Source organism: Emys orbicularis, chromosome 25 (genome assembly GCF_028017835.1).
Source record: "Emys orbicularis isolate rEmyOrb1 chromosome 25, rEmyOrb1.hap1, whole genome shotgun sequence".
In the NCBI taxonomy this organism is placed as follows: domain Eukaryota; kingdom Metazoa; phylum Chordata; order Testudines; family Emydidae; genus Emys; species Emys orbicularis.
The window spans coordinates 5,971,974-5,973,520 of record NC_088707.1 but is presented as its reverse complement, the minus strand read 5'-3'; the positions used below and the strand labels follow the sequence as shown (position 1 = coordinate 5,973,520).

General features: G+C 45.2%; 1 non-coding gene across 1 annotated transcript; it reads right to left on the bottom strand.

The window, feature by feature from the left end:
- Positions 1-1,142: 1,142 nt before the first annotated feature.
- Positions 1,143-1,203, bottom strand: LOC135894722 (U7 small nuclear RNA). Its single transcript, XR_010562386.1, has one exon. It is a non-coding gene; the product is annotated as a U7 small nuclear RNA (small nuclear RNA).
- Positions 1,204-1,547: the final 344 nt, after the last annotated feature.

The window sequence follows — 1,547 nt, the reverse complement described above, 5'->3', positions numbered from 1 at the left end:
CAACGCGTCCTCTGGACAGCCAGCCCACAGCTGCACCCTAGTGGATCCACACTTGCAGCCCAGGAAGATCTTGCCAACCCAGACCTTTCCTCCACCCGCCCGAAAGAAAATCAAATCAAATCAAAAGCAGCAGAGCCATCTCAGTCGTTCTGAGGAATTGCAGACTAACAGCATGATTCAAATGCTAGCAAAGAAACTTTGCCCTGTCACTTTCACTGTATCCTATCCAAACAGCTTGGTTATTGGGCTTTTTTCTGTCCCCAGGACCTTGTTAATTTTGCCGCCGTTTCTTTTTTCATTGCCCCTACTCTGGCCTCTTCTGACCTGGGGGAATTTCTGCTTCTATTTAGCACGAGTGCTATAGAAGTACAGAAGAAACGGAGTCTATCCTGATGGCTGGTGGTTCCTTAGGGCTTGGGGTGTTTTTTAAAATAATCAAATAGCTCCTGTAGTGTTGGGGTGAAAATCCACTCTAGAGGAATTCTACCAGCTATGCGGGAATAAATGGGATAAGACGAGACGAAGGCAGCAGCCTCTGTCAGTGACAGAACAGCTCTTTCTATAGTGGCCTTAATAAGAACCCTTTGAGATACACACAACTGAAGCAAATCTTCCAACATTTCTTATGGGCCTGATTCTCCTCTGGCTTCTACCATCCTAAATCAGGGGAAACTCCACTGAAATAAGTAGGCCAGGTCCTCATCTGGTGCCAATTGTCATAGCTCCATTGACGTATCATGGAGTCATAGATTATGAATCCAGAAGGGTCCATTGTACTCATCTAGTCAGACTTCCTGCATACCATAGGACCTCTCTGAATTGATTTCAGGGAAGCATACTGGAGTTTAGCCTATAGCCTCAGGGCCTCCCCTATAAACTCACAACCTTTGACCAGCCCTTTTCCATATGAAGCTGATATGTCTCTGATAACATCTTATATGGTGCTTTTCACTCATAGATCTCCAAGTGCTCTACAGAAGAGGTCAGTACTATTATCTCCATTTTACAGATGGGGAAACTGAGGCACAGAGAGGGGCATTGACTTGCCTAAAGTCACCTGACAGGCCAGAGCCAGGAATAGAACCCACATCTTCTGGGTTTCAGTCCAGTGTGCAAACCCAATAGGACACACTGGCTCTCAATAAGGCTGCCTGGGGAAGTGAAAAACCTGCTAGACAAATACCGGAAGAGCTGAAATCACTCAGTAACAAAGTCAGATAATTCTGTAACAACCTGAGCATTTTGGGAGTCTCCTGGCTGCTTTGGATGGCCACAAGAGACAACACCATGTGCTTTGTAGAAAACTGGAACCTTCTCCCATGCATAGAGGGATGACATATACTTTTAATTATGATTTTTGTAGTTACTTATTTGTATCATAATGTTGCCTAATGTCCCTAATCAGATTCAGGGCCTTGTTGTGCCCTACAAGACCCAGAGGACCCTAACACCATTTGCACATGGTATTCCACTGGAGAATGTGCATTAAAACAATGGGACCGGAGATTTTCTGCACTGTTGCTATCTGACCTGATTGGAACCAGGGC